This window comes from Pseudorca crassidens, chromosome 1 (assembly GCF_039906515.1).
Source record: "Pseudorca crassidens isolate mPseCra1 chromosome 1, mPseCra1.hap1, whole genome shotgun sequence".
Lineage (NCBI taxonomy): Eukaryota > Metazoa > Chordata > Mammalia > Artiodactyla > Delphinidae > Pseudorca > Pseudorca crassidens.
Window position 1 is genome coordinate 77,000,551 of NC_090296.1, and position 14,328 is coordinate 77,014,878.

The following is a 14,328-nucleotide window of genomic DNA, read 5'->3' on the forward strand; positions in this document are numbered from 1 at the left end:
AGGGGAGGGACGCTCCGCAGTATTTGCATGTCGCAATGTGTTGCGGGAAGTCACCATAACCGACAAATGTATTTAGGTTTGGGAGCCTTATAAATGTGGCTTGAGCCTGGTTTTCGACGTAGGGCGGCGGGAAGCTCATCGATGGGGCCACGAGCTGAGTGCATTCAGTCACTCCGTCCCATGTCCCTTGGGAAGGTCTGAGACTAGGGCCAAAAGCGGCCCTAACAGGGCTCTCCCTGAGTTTCGGGGAGGTGAGTTCCCAGAGAACGGGGCTCCGCGCGAGGGCAGACTGGGCAGGAGATGCCATCGACCCCGCCCTTGCGGAGGGGCTTGGCGGATGCCTCCTTAGCCGGAGCTTGGAACAGACTCACGGCCAGCGAAGTGAGTTCAATGGCTGAGGTGAGGTACCCTGTATGGGGGCCTCATAACCCAATTCAGACTACTCTCCCCCCCGTCCTCTTTTAGGCTGAGGAAGCTACAGAGAATGCTAATGAACTCGGAAGACCTGGTCAAGTGAGTATTAGAAAAGGTGGGTACCACCACCCCGCTGGGAGCATATCCCTGAAGCTGTGTCTCAGATCCTCTGAATTAAAAACTGAGAGAATGCATTTTTAACAAGAACAACCAGTGTATTGGTGATTTTCATGTAGATTATAGATATTCATTACTTCAGCATATTTATTGGACACTTTGGTGGGTTCTGGGGATATGGTAGTTTAGCCAATATAGACATGGTTCATGTCTTCATGGACCTTAGAGTCTAGTTGGGGACAGACATTAATCAAGTAATTACACAAGCAAAAGTACAGCAGCAACAAGCGCTATAAGAAATACACAGTACTAAGGGAAGTTCTAATGGGAGAACAAACTGGGGGACTCATCACTAAGTAAGTGACAGGAGTTGAGCTGTATCAGAAGAATCAGTCAGTAAAGAGGAGAGGCACGGAGTGGCTGGAGCAATGAAAGCGGGAAGTGTGGTGTGAGACGTGCTGGAGAGGCAGCCAGGGCCCACAGCAAGCCAGGCTTTCCAGGTCAAGGCTAGAATTGTGATTTGTTCTAATACGGATGTGTGTGTGTGTGTGTGTGTGTGTGTGTGTGTGTGAGTGTGAACTACAGATGGATTAAGGACTGACATTCAAAAATAAACTTGAAAACTCTTAGGTAGAAAATACACGTAAAAGACATAGAGGACAGACTTGTGGTTGTCAAGGGGAAGAGAGGTGGGGGAGGGAAGGATTGGGAGTTTGCCATTAACAGATGCAAACTAATATATATATAGGATGGATAAACAACAAGGTCCAATGGGAACATTATATTCAATATCCTGTGATAAACCATAATGGTAAACAACATGAAAAAATATGTATCTATAACTGAGTCACTTTGCTGTACAGCAGAAATTAACACAACGTTGTAAATCAACTATACTTCAGTAAAATTTAAAGAAAATACACATAAATATCTTTTAGACCTTGAGAGAAGGGACGGGTTTCTAAAGACACAAACGTCATTGAGTATGAGAGAAAATATTGATAAATTTAATTATATTAAAATTGAGAAATTTTGTTCACCAAAGAAGAAAATAATTTTTTCTCATTATTTGCATTAAATTTTGTTCACCAAAGAAGAAAATAAATTTTTCTCATTATTTGCATGTGGTTTGATTATGGGTAAAAAATCCAGAAGAAACTGAGGGATCAATTTTTTAACTCAATAAGGAAGCTTAGCAAGGCTGCTAGAAAGTAACATGTAAGAGTAAATTTTATTATAAAAGAGCTTCAAACAAGGAGAAACAGAATTTTTAGGAAAGATACCACTTATAATAACATAAAAGCATATCAAGTACTTAGGAATAAATCTAACAAAATATAAGTGTTCAACAAATATTTGTTGGATTGGATGGGATTGGTTAATCTGTTTCTGAGATATGTCAAAGCCTGTTGCATCTGACTTAATTATGGCACAAACAAGTTAGACTGGTGTAAAAGGCATTAATTTGGAAATAGGAAGACAATAAAAATCAGTTTATTAAAAATAGTTAATACTGAGTAGAACTTTCTTTGTGGACTAGACATTGAGCTAAGTGCTCTCTACAAACATAACCTCATTTAATCTTTATAATGATAATAGCTAGAATTTATTTAGTGCTTACTATGCTATGAGCTTTACATATATTATTTAATTCTCACAACAACCTTACAGGGCAGGTATTATTACTATCTCCATTTTACAGTTGAGGAAATTGAACTTTAGAAAAATGTAAATAATTTATTCAAGGTCACACAGTGTATTGGTTTGCTAGGGCTGCCATAACTAAGAAGTACAGACTGGGTTGCTCAAGCAGCAAAAATTTATTTTCTCAAAATTCTGAAGGCTGTAAGTCCAAGATAAAGGTGTTGGCAGTGTGGGTTTCTTTCTTTTTTTTAATTAATTAATTAATTAATTATTGGCTGTGTTGGGTCTTCGTTGCTGCGCGCGGGCTTTTCTCTAGTTGTGGTGAGCGGGTTGGGGGGGTACTCTCCGTTGCGGTGCGCGGGCGGTGCTTTCTCTTGTTGCAGAGCACGGGCTCTAGGTGCGTGGGCTTCAGTAGTTGTGGCTCGCGGGCTCTAGAGTGCAGAGCTCAGTAGTGGTGCACGGGCTTTGTTGCTCCACGGCATTTAGGATCTTCACCCGTGTCCTCTGCATTGGCAGGCGGATTCTCAACCACTGCGACAGCAGGGAAGACCCAGTGTGGCTTTCTTATAAATCCTTTCTCCTTGGATTGCAGGTGGATGTCTTCTTCCAGTATCTTTCCTGCTAAGCCTGTTAACTTGAATATTACGCTGATGGTAAGTTCTAACTTGAGTAGATCTAGACTGTTTATAATGAAACCTGTCACCTTGCATAAATTAACCATGTTGAGGTCACAAAGGATACGAAATTATCCCAAAGGAATGAAAATTGTTTGCAGTAGGTCCAACTGAACAAGAACGTGTGTAAATAGCTCGAATTAGCCCATGTTTGCTCGTGCTAAGTATATTAAAAGGAAACTTGATTTAAAAAGTTTAATCTAAAAACAGTGCAAGTAGCATCATTGGTCCTTAAAGAGACAAGTAGGTGAAGTGGGGGGGGGGAGGTTTGCATCATTTCAGCACCTTTTAAGGTAAAGGAGGAGGGAATCATCATTAGCCAATCAGGCTCTGAGGCCACTTCTCAAAGCTACTTCCTGTCTCTCCACCTTCTCTCTTTCCTTTCAGTGGTGGGCTGGTGAGTGTGCACTTAATTTTGCTTCCTAATTGTTTTGAATTTCTCTTCAATTTGAGCCATTGTATCCTGGTGGCAGGCCTTTATTCCAAGACAGCCTTGGAGTGTGGGTGAGCTACAGGCGATTAATTTTGGCTGTGTGGAGATTGGAGGAAGGAAGTGAAATGATCTGCCTGGCTTGTTTCCGCGTGGGCCTCTGCTGGACTGGGTCTGCCTTCCTTCTCCGAAACAGGGTGACCTAGGAACAGTAGACTCTGCTTCATGTACATAGTGTTTCTGCAAAATGCCTGGATTCATTTTGCTTGGAGGAAAATGTACTGTTATTATCTCAGTGCTGTTTTGACTTCTGTCTCCCTTAGTGAGAGGGTAGATCTTGGGAGGAGGAGTTCAGACTAGTCAGTTTTAATTCTCCTGTATCTTCGGGGCCCAGGTTCTTACTGGGTTTGTGGGAGCTGCAGTGGATGTTGTCTTTGCCCTGGTCTTTGTTCAGAGCAGTTCGGCTTTCTTAGTGGGACTAGGCTGCAAACTCTGAAGTCAGATGATTTTAATGAGCTCTAAAAGGGGCTCCCAATTTTAATGTCGGCACTGTGCCCTAAAAAGCTTAGGATATACTGAAAAAGATGAGGGGCCTTAGTGTAGTGCAAGCCTAAATCAAATTCCAGCACCACAATTTACTCCTCCAGTGATCTTGGGTGAGTCATTGAACTATTCTTAGGCTTAGCTTTTTAAAAAATAATTAATTAATTAATTAATGACTGCATTGGGTCTTCATTGCTGCACACGGTCTTTCTCTAGTTGTGGCAAGCAGGGACTACTCTTTGATGCGGTGCACAGGCTTCTCATTGCAGTGGCTTCTCTTGTTGCCGAGCATGGGCTCTAGTCGTGTGAGCTTCAGTAGTTGTAGCACTCAGGCTTAGTAGTTGTGGCTTACAGGCTCTAGAGCGCAGGCTCAGTAGTTGTGGCGCGCCGGCTTAGTTGCTCCGCAGCATGTGGGATCTTCCTCCACCAGAGCTCGAACCCATATAACTTGCATTAGCAGGCGGGTTCTTAACCACTGCGCCACCAGGGAAGTCCCAGGCTTAGCTTTTGAAGATCAAAGTATACAAAGTCCAAACACTAGTCCATGTGACATACCTTCTAGAAGTAGGCAATAAATTTATTGTGGATATTATTTTTCTCATAAAAAGTTTGCCTAGTGACTTTGAGTGACATACATTAGTCTGAATATAATGTATGTGTTATCCTTACAGGTAGAAGGTATGAGAGAGACATAAACTAGTGCATGGAATGTGGTTATAGCCAGGTGTAGATCCCCCATAATCCTTATAATTCTCAAGCTTTACTGTTAAATTTATGTTATTTGAATAGGTAATACATTCACATTGCTCAAAATTCAAAAGGGATCATAGTGTACATAATGAAGTCTCCTAAGCCTGATTCCCCTCCTTGGTAAGTGTAAATAAGTTCTTGTGTATCCTTCCTGAGATATTTTATGCATACATAAGCAAATATATGTGGTTACCCCTCTTCTATACATACTCTACCATGTATCTTACTTTTCCCACTTAGGGTTTCCAAGTGAGAAAATATAGAAGGTCCACCTTCTTTAACATGGTTACATAGAAATCTGTGTATGTACATACCATAGTTTATTTAACCTTTGTTGGTGTACATTTAGGTGGTTTACAATCTTGTTATTCCCTTCAAAATGAAAAACCTTGTACATAAGTCATTTGTCAACCTGTGACATTTCAGTTGGGTTTTGATATATTCTTGTTTATAAGGACTCTAAATATGCAGTACTTCCTATTATTTTGTGCACATAGTGATGACTAGAAACCAACACCCTAAATATCTTGATTGAACAATAAAGGATTTTCTATCAAAACCAAAACCATGCTGATGGCCTTTATGTGAATATATCCTTGCCCACTTCAGTTTAAGTAAGGGATGGTTTATTTTGTTGTGAACACATATTTAATGTTGAGAAGGAATGACAGTGTGAATCAGAGAAGCCACATGGTCTTCGTATTCACAAGTGCAGAAGGAGCATGCTTGCCATGTTTACTTGGCAAAATACGGGCTGGATATCTTTCTGAAATTATGGTGTTGAGTGAGTAAACTCATATTTTGGCATTAAGTTAAGAAAAATGGAAATGTTTTGGGGGCTGTAAACATGCAAAATAAAAGAGGAAGCCTTTGTGAATTCCTCCAAGCCTATTTTAAAAGTCTTAAAAGGCCCAGATCATGTCTTGTGAAACATCTAGTTTTCCAGTTAGGAGGTTTTGCTGATTGGGAGAAAAATTAGTTTTCAGTGGAAGTATGCTTTTGTTTTTATGGAGTAATTTTATTTAGAATACATTGGAGTCTTCATTGCTAAGTAAAGAATGAAAGGAAGGGGAAAGCAAACTTTTTTTTTTTTCTTAAAAGACACAAATCTTGGATTTGGAAGGGCATTTATGAGTATATGAGTGACTTTCCTGGCTTCAAGATTATTGTGAAAGTGGGAAATTTTAGGCAGAATATTTGCATTCTTATTAGCTAGTTGATCTTGTTCACTTAATAGAAACAACATACTAAATATTTAACTACATGCCAGCTACTGTGCAAAGTATTTTATATTTATTTTATGTCATTTAATCTTCACAACAGTTCTAAGAGGTAGGTGGTATTTGTCCTTATTTTATGGAAAGGGAATCTGAGACTTAGAGAAGTTGCGTAACTTGCCCCAGGTCACAGCAAATATATGGGGGAGCTAGGATTCAAATCCACTTCTGTCCAACTTCAAAATCCATTATCTTAACCACTAAGCTAAGTTGCCTGCCATTTATTTAAACCTTGCTTGTATACCTATAAAATGGAGATGACGTAGTACTTGCAAAATGAGGTACTATGTGGACATATATGGACAGTGCTTTATAAATTCTAAGATAGGCAAAGTATTATGAAATAGATAAAACATGAAGTTAACAGAGTAGGTTTTGTTGCTTTTTCATATTGATTTTAAATCATTCCTTATTGCTGTTTTGACCCAAAGCCCTCAGGTACTATATTTTTATTTCATTTTTATTTTGCTCCACCAGCAGTGGGACTAGGATTGGGTGAAATGGTGGTCTCTTGGGATGAGCTGTATGATCAGTCAGTGTTTCTGATCTCACCACTTTCATTTCATATGTGCTCTGAGTGGATTCCTCCTGCACTAAGAGGTTAAAACAATCGGTATTCTTGGCTAAAATAACTGACAGTGAATTGGAAATAAAATGTGGGTGTCTGTTCTGATAGTACAGCCTTACAGAGCTGTCTCTAGAAGAGGACGGTGCCAAGCAACCAATTTAGCTTTTACTTCCTATACAAAGTTTTGTGTTGTTTTCCTTCTGCTTCAGGTTGGAGATGGAATCCACTGAGGAAGGAAGGCCTAGGTCTTCAGCACCGTGTGTGCCAGCCCAGAAGCAACAGTGTGAAAGCCTCTGTAACATCTGCTGCAGACCCCTAAAAATCAAGGGGGATTGGATTTGGACATCCTCAGTAGGAATGGTTAAATGCTGATGGGATCATAAACGTAAGTACTTGAACTTTGACCAAGATATGATGCCTTAAAGTGCTCTCTGTTTCACGTGTGTATGTGCCTTTTCTATCTAAAAAAGATAGGTTCGTCGAGTTACAATTGTATCCCATAGTGTGAGATACACAGTAGGCACTGAGTAAGTTGGAATGGAACTGAGTAAAATTGAGTGATAACATAACCTTAAAATAGAAGCATCAGCTGATTCAGTATTAGCAATTTGTGGTTTGTTATCAGGCCTCATGAAGCATCTGTTCACATGTAAAATGTACCTTTTGCCTGTGAGCACCAGTCCTTTGAAGAACTTATTGCCACAGGAAACAAAATGAGCAGATCATTGATTGTTTTTATTTACAGAATAAAATTTACAGAATGTTTACTTTAGCTCCCTAAACAACTCAGTAAATATACAATGGCCTTCAGGTGGTAGAATAACACTTGCTGAAGCGTGACTAGAATCCTGCAGGGAGCATCACACATTGGGAAAGGCATCATATATCATCAGGATTTATGTGCTAGGCTTTGTGCTACGTGCCAAGGACACAAAGACCAGGCCCTTTGCAATCTGGGTTTTGTTTGTGAGATGAGACAAATAGAGAAGTTACACTTTTAAATCTATAATTATTTTCGTGTAAGAAGTACTTGGACACGGACTTTTGAGGTTAGACAATGTTGAAACTCCCACAATAAGAAATGGTGAAATCTCGCAATAAGTCTTGCTTCCTATGTTCCCTTAGTTAATTTCTCATGCTGCTGATCTCCAATACATTTTGAATAATTAAAGCACCATTCAAGTATAGGACAAGAAGGAGTAAAATAACACTTTGATTATATCTCTGAGCTACTTAAAACACCTCATTTTCTTTCTGACCTATTGAGCCAGTATGCCATTCTTAATACGTTCTAAAGCAAACCATCTTTTGTAGCTCTGCTTCTTATTTCACGTAGGAAGTGGCATTGTGAAGTGAAAATATGGAGTTGTGACAGAATTGGGTTTAAATCCTAGCTCTTAATAGCTAGATGGACTTTTGAAATTTATTTAACTTCTCTGAGCCTCAAATTTCCTTGTAAATATGAGAAAAACTTTTGTTGTAAAGTTTGAAATGGTTTCAGTAGTTCTTGACAGATTGTAGGAATATTTAAGAACGATAGCTACTACTTCCTTTCTGTCAGCTTATTTTAGTCTTACCCACCCTTTAAGGCACTGCTGTCCAACACAACTTTCTGTGATGATGGAAATATTCTATATGTGTACTATCCAGTTTGGTAGCGATCAGCCACGTGAGGCTATCGAACAATCAAAATGTGACTGAAGAATTTAATTTTTAGTTTAATTTAAATTTAGGCTGTACGTGGTGTTAACCTATTGGACAGTGCAATTTCTCTTTTATTGAGATATAATTGATGTATTACATTATATTAGTTTCAGGTGTTCAACATAATAATTCAGTATGTGTATATACTATAAAATGATTACCACAGTAATTCTAGTTAAGATCCATCACCACACCTAGTTACAAATTTTTCTTCTTGTGTTGAGAACTTTTGAGATTGCTCTCTTAGCAACTCTCATATATATATAATAAATATTATTCTAAGTGCAATTTTGAGGCTCATTCAAGACCTACCTTTTTTTTTCATGAAGGCTTCCTTGACCAATGATTCTTCTTAACATTACTTGGTTCTCTCTCCCACTTATTTTGTACTTACCATACACATTAATTTTCATGAGTGTTGTCTTTCTAGCTAGATTGTATTTGAGATTGTGGAGTTTTAAATTTCCCCATTGCTGCATGAAAAGGAACATGATAAAAATATAACTGTGTAACGTGTAGTTAATAATTTTAAATGATCATTAAATGTAATACAATTTTCTAGTTAGTAATTAGGTGAAGAGTAGGGAATAGTATGAAGGTTGCTTACGGTGATGAGCTTTGTGTCTAGTCTGTTTCACTCATCATTTTAGGTGATGAGCTTTGTGTCCAGTCTGTTTCACCTAAAAGTTCAGGTTACACTCAAGCTCTGGAAGAACAAATTAAAGCCTCTTTCTTACAGTGCCATCTTGTGGCCGATTTGTGCTCCAAAGAATGCTAATTCAAATTTGCTGTGTCAAGGGAAGGTTTTCTTTAGTTTATTCTGATAAAACTTTAACAGAAGTAGAGGTTAAATATAATTGACACTGGCTCAAATGAAATTGAAACATGCTTTGAAAAAAAAGCTGACTATTTTACGTTGACTTCTCATTTATTTGACTCTTAGGAGTTCTTAGCTCCTTCCTTTTTTTTTGAAAGGATTTTGTGAATTTAGTGACTGTGGTTATCCTGTGGTGGTTACAAGTGTTTTCTGCCATCACATACCCTGTGAACTTGGAGAGATTGGCAGTAACCCATGCCATTTATCCCATGGCTGCCAAGCTGTTTGCAGCCAGCACACGGCTCCTTCTTTTTTGCATACCTATTCTTTTGTTAGACTGTTGAGTTTTATAACCTTTCAGAGGTTGGTTAGATTTATCGCACAGTTTTACCCAAACTTTTAAATTTATACAAATAGCGGAGCTTGTACAGAAGTCCTGCCCTAGTCTGATACTGAGTTTGGGCATTTGATGACATCCTCCAAGTAGATGGGTCAATTTATACTGCTGAATGGAGATTCAAATAAAGAATGAACAGTTTTCTTTGAGGTTAATTTTCCTTGAGGCTATATGGGTGTGACTTGGTGTGGAGTAGGCTGGTGTGCATTCAAGTTTTATAGTCAGAGCATTTGCATATTTTTTAAAGATTTATTTATTTAATTTATTTATTTTTGGCTGCGTTGGGTCTTTGTTGCTGTGCACGGGCTTTCTCTAGTTGCGGCGAGTGGGGGCTACTCTTCGTTGAGGTGCACAGGCTTCTCATTGCAGTGGCTTCTCTTGTTGCGGAGCACGGGCTCTAGGCACCCAGGCTTCAGTAGTTGCGGCACGTGGGCTCAGTAGTTGTGGCGCACAGGCTTAGTTGCTCCGTGGCATGTGGGATCTTCCTGGACCAGGGCTCAAACCTGTGTCCCCTGCATTGGCAGGCAGATTCTTAACCACTGTGCCACTTTCTTAACCAGGGAAGCCCCTGCATGTTTTAAAATTTATTAATTTTTTATTTTCCAGAGATGTTGCCAGATAGTTGATAAATCCTATAGCTCAACTTGATTCCTAGATACAAGCTGGATTCATTTGATACCACAGGTAAGTATAAAAGAAAACCTTCATTTTTACCTCGTTTGAATTTCTAATCACCTAGCAATTTTGGGGGCTCAATTTTCTTTCTTTTTTTTTAATATTTATTTATTTATTTTTTGGGCTGCATTGGGTCTTAGTTGTGGCACGTAGGATCTTTCACTGTGGTGCGTGACTTATCTCTAGTTGTGGTGCATGGGTTCCAGAGTACGTGGGTTCTGTAGTTGCTGCACACGGGCTTAGTTGCCCCGCGGCATGTGGGATCTTAGTTCCCCCACCCGGGATTGAACCTGCATCCCCTGCATTGGAAGGCAGATTCTTAACCACTGGACAACCAGGGAAGTCCCCAGGGGCTCAATTTTCTTAGTGGCTGAAATTTAGTGGTAGTCAAAGGGGCCTTAGTTCTAACCTTAACAGAGTTTCCCTGGTTTAGGGATGAGGAGCTGGTGGTGGTTTGTCCTTTACCAGTCAGTCATTTGCAGTTTGCCATGATGAAACGCATGTTAAGTTCATGTTTCAGCTGATCGCCCTGATTAAACACATGCTCTGAGCAGACTAAAGCTAGGGTAAGCACCTGGAATTGAATTCTGTGTCTTGAAATTTTTACTGGAATCTAGCCTGTGATGTTAGGTAATTCTTAAATCTTTGAATTATGAATTTGCTACTACAACATTTTGTTGTGCTTTGATCTTTTGTGATATCTCTTTGAGATAGACAGAACTTGGGTCTAGAATCCTTAATCTAGTAATTCAAACAGTACAGAAAAAACACTGATAACTGGTATAATTCTATTAACTACTTAACTTGACAGTATTAAACTAATCACTATTTTGTTAGTCTATATATAAGATTAAGAGAACCCCAGAGTTGGTTAAGTCAATTTTAAAATCAAGATAATAAAATGCAATACTATATAATCACTAAAAGTTATGATACTCGTTTTGTCTTTCTTGAAATGGAAGAGTATTCATGATACATTAATTTAAAAACAAGTTACAGAGCAATATGTATAAGCCTTTTCCTGCTTAAACATTTTTATATGCTTATGTTTACTTGAGAAGTCATTTGAAAGGATATACTCAAAAACTAGGGATTATTGTCTTTAGAATTGGGTTGTATGGGTGATCTTGTTAACCAGTATTTTCTGACTTTATGATATTCATGTGTAATTTAAAGTTATTTAAAGCAACCCAGATGGGACAGGCTCATATTCTTGTACCTGCAAGTTTCAGCACAGAATGGGGTTACATATGAGGGTGAAATATAGGAAATACAAATAATTCAAAGTAACATCACTTGAAATAATTTTTTTAGCTTTTGGCTATGTCTTTTGCAGAAATGAAACTTCAGGAGACTAGGTTGGAGTCTCACTTCTTTCCCAGCCTGGAACTCTTGGGAGCTGTAAGTCCTGGATATACAATAGATAATAATAGCATTTTTGTTTTATGGTAAGGCTTATGTTGAAATTGAGAAATTTGACATACATATGAATCTGTGAGAACTCAGCTTAGTGACTTCATGGCTAGCTGCTAAGGTGCTACAAATTTCATTTTTTAAAAAGTCAACTAAAGATGTTGAGAGGTAGCTTAGCATAGTAGTTATACATGGCTTCTGGAGTCAGACTGTGTTCAAACCCATTCTGTATCACTTAAGCAGCTATGTAACCTTGGCAAGTTTCTTAACATCTCAGAGTCTTAGGGTCTTTATATCTTAGAAGGTGATAATTATAGTACCTGACTCAAAGGAATAATACTTAACTTGGAAGATTAAATTAGATAATAAATGTGTGGGGCTTAGAACATTGTTAACATGTGGTAAATGCTCAATAGATGTTAGCTATTTTATCATCAGAGTCCATGTTTATATTTATCTTAGACTGTACTACCTGGCAATTTCTGACATCTGCCTAAGAGGTTATCAGAAATTCTTTGTTTTTATTGCTTATGGCATCTTTCTGCCAGTTGGTCTATCCCTCATCATCTTTACCCCTAGCACACAAAGCCTAATTTAGTTCCAGAATTAGGCAAACTATGGTAATAAGGTCTATAGTGTATATCCCTATATAACTGTTCAAATAACATTTTCTTAATTAATCTTGTTTTTGGCACTGATTTATTTATCATCTAATTCCTCTTTTTGTCTATCTAGCTGGTCCAGTTGATACTTAATGGTTCTAGTTCTTGACTGACTTTTTAAAAAGTTAGATGTAGTGATTATAGTGATGTTTCTTAAAACATTTATTAAAATGTTTATTAAAATGAATAGAGATAATATTTGACGGCTGTTCCTCTCACTGCTTGGAGCCTTAAGTAGTGGGATTTTAGTCTGTCATATATCTAAGCTGACTTGTCTTCACTCAGGGCACCATGAGGATGGGTTGGCTGTCCGTTAGTGCCATCTGATTTTTGCGGAGTCAAACAATTGCAAAGCAGGTGGTGATTCTAGGTTAAGAAAATATACCTGTGATTAAAAAAAACCCCACTAATTTTAAAACATGAGGATCTAATGTATAGAGAACGTTTTGATTGCAATTGCTTTTGAATAGCACTGATCTAGGGCTATGAAAGAAAGAGCTCTAGTCAGTTGATTCTGGGAGTTATTGTAACATTATACTCTGAAGTCATTCATGTATAAATTTTAAATGGTTTACTCAGTTTTCTATTGAGTAGTTATTCACACATTTCAGGGAAGTATTAAAAATATCTTCTTCTTTGCAGCATGAAGGTAGATGATTCTTCAAATTAAAGACGGACACTGACTTTTCTCACCAGAAATGGTTTATAGAATCAACTTTCAAAAATGTAAGAGGCAGCAAAAAAACAGAGTAAAATATTTTCTTCTATTATTCTTTGATTGTTTGCTAGATTGTAAACTCCATGAAAGCAGGATAACTTGCTTATCTGTAATGCCTGGCCCAGAATAGATACTCAAAAAATATTTGAAGTTAATTAAAATCTCCATAGAATTTTGTATTTTTTAATCCCTGGAAAATAACAACCATTTTAATGGCATTTCAGCAAGACATTTACATGGAATAACTGGGACTTAAATTTTGACTCTGATGTATAAACTATCTGGATACCAATGAGTCTACTTAATATCTGATTATGATGCTTGATCCTTTAAGAGGCAATGAAGAATGGCTGCCAAAACAAACTGTGTATGTGAGGAATAGATATATAAAAGCTTACTAATATTTAGTAGGATATCTTTTATTATGTACATTTCATTGGAAATTTTTCATTGATTTAAATTGCACATACCACTCAGGTATGATTAAAAAGTCTTTGCTTGTTTGTTTGTTTGTTTGTTTTTGGCGGTACCGGGCCTCTCACTGTTGTGGCCTCTCCCGTTGTGGAGCACAGGCACCGGATGCACAGGCTCAGCGGCCATGGCCCATGGGCCCAGCCGCTCCGCGGCATGTGGGATCCTCCTGGACCGGGGCACGAACCCATGTCCCCCGCATAGGCAGGCGGACTCCCAACCACTGCGCCACCAGGGAAGCCCTGTTTGTTTTTTTTTGCTTTATATTTAATGTTGAAATATTCTCAATTGTTTTGGCTAAATTATACTTTACAGATTTTTTTGCTCTATATTCCTTATTTACATCCATGAGGGTATATTTAACATGCAAGGGGTACAAAATATACATCCAAATATTGGAAGTTTGGTATACTTCACTGTGTTTTGGAATGAAATTTAATACTTGTGCTTATGCCAGAATCACACAAATGGTATGCAACTATAATAACTTCTGTTAGAATATGAAACCTATTCTTTAGATTCTTCTATTAAAACAAATATAAGTATCAAATTAGTTTTAGAGTAGATGATGCTGACAGATTCAAAGATAATAAGGGGGGAAGAATATTATCTCTGAAGCTCTTAGAGAAACATGGTGCATAAATAATATAGCCAATATGTACTTAAAATATCTGAATAAGATCAAAATCAAACTTCATGGTAAAAATACCATTTTGAAAGGTAAAGTAACCTGCAGTTAAATGGTATAAGTGATATGTAAGCACAAATTGTGCTTTCAGAGTTTATCCAGGCTTCTTAGGAAGAATGGATTAAAGATCTATAAATGAAAAGCAAAACTTTAAACCTGTAGAAAAGCAAAGACTATGACACTGGAGTACACCTAAAGCACAAAAAGGAAAGATCGATAAATTTGTATACACTAAAATTCAAACTTATATTTGCACATCAGGTAACTGACAAAGTCTCCATTTAAATCAAGAAAATGATCAAAGGATATGAATGGACAATTCATAGATGAGGATCCCTGAGTAGTAATTCACATGAAAAGATGCTT

The 14,328-nt window shown here is 37.9% G+C and overlaps 1 protein-coding gene and 2 non-coding genes across 10 annotated transcripts in view; all 3 read left to right on the forward strand.

Moving 5' to 3' along the window:
- Positions 1 to 34: 34 nt before the first annotated feature.
- Positions 35 to 14,328, forward strand: part of CCNB1IP1 (cyclin B1 interacting protein 1) — a 32,620-nt gene continuing 18,326 nt past the window's right edge. Inside the window, exons 1-7 of one of the 8 annotated variants that reach the window (XR_010944445.1) lie at positions 35 to 76; positions 466 to 529; positions 2,768 to 2,828; positions 6,627 to 6,802; positions 9,942 to 10,019; positions 11,347 to 11,411; positions 12,728 to 13,306. The gene's annotated coding sequence lies outside the window, so the exon portion shown is untranslated. The other 7 variants (XR_010944446.1, XM_067741913.1, XM_067741905.1 and 4 more) reach the window with 7 other exon arrangements.
- On the forward strand, positions 10,491 to 10,567 carry LOC137208098 (small nucleolar RNA SNORD126). Its single transcript, XR_010935459.1, has one exon. It is a non-coding gene; the product is annotated as a small nucleolar RNA SNORD126 (small nucleolar RNA).
- LOC137208021 (small nucleolar RNA SNORA79) lies at positions 12,286 to 12,433 on the forward strand. The gene has a single exon (XR_010935442.1). It is a non-coding gene; the product is annotated as a small nucleolar RNA SNORA79 (small nucleolar RNA).